Source organism: Penaeus chinensis, chromosome 15 (genome assembly GCF_019202785.1).
Source record: "Penaeus chinensis breed Huanghai No. 1 chromosome 15, ASM1920278v2, whole genome shotgun sequence".
Classification (NCBI taxonomy): domain Eukaryota; kingdom Metazoa; phylum Arthropoda; class Malacostraca; order Decapoda; family Penaeidae; genus Penaeus; species Penaeus chinensis.
In genome coordinates, this window is record NC_061833.1 from 19277103 (window position 1) to 19277933 (window position 831).

Below are 831 nucleotides of genomic sequence, written 5' to 3' on the forward strand. Positions count from 1 at the left end.
TACTATTTATCTAACTATTGTCTATCGTCTATCTATGGTTATGAACATTTTTAGGCCATGAATATTACCGCAATACACACACACACACACACACACTCACACATACTTATATATATATATATATATATATATATATATATATATATATATATATATATATATATATATATATATATATATATATATATATATGAAATCATTGCTGTTTGTATTCACATTCAATGTTGTAGTGTGATCGTGAAACCCAGGGTCCCGGCCCAGTTCATAAAGACGCCGTGTACAGAATTCTTTCCCTTGCTTGATGCTCGCAAATGACACAGGTGGAAAAGACCTGGCTAACCTGGGGGGAACTTAAATAATTTACATGGATTTGTTGCAGCCAAATAATCTCTTTCCGATGTTCAGCCTAGACTAGAACAAAATACTAAAATTAACCAATGAAAAAATCTTGGAAATACAAAACGTAAAAGAGAATGTGCTGTAGCCACGCAACATAGCTAAAACAGCGGCATACAACCACTAAGGGAAGGAATTGCAAAAGCTCACGCACACACACGCACATTAGCACGCACACACATACACACACACACAAATAAAGACACCCACATACACTTACACAAGCGCAGACATACACACACACATTCGTATAGATACACATATACACAAACACTTGCATGCACGTACATGAATGACATGTACACGCACAGTAACACACACACACACGCACACGCATATGCACACACTCACACACACACACGTCCACGCACACACACACGCACAGTCACACACACACACGCACACTCACACGCTTGCACGTACATGAATGACATG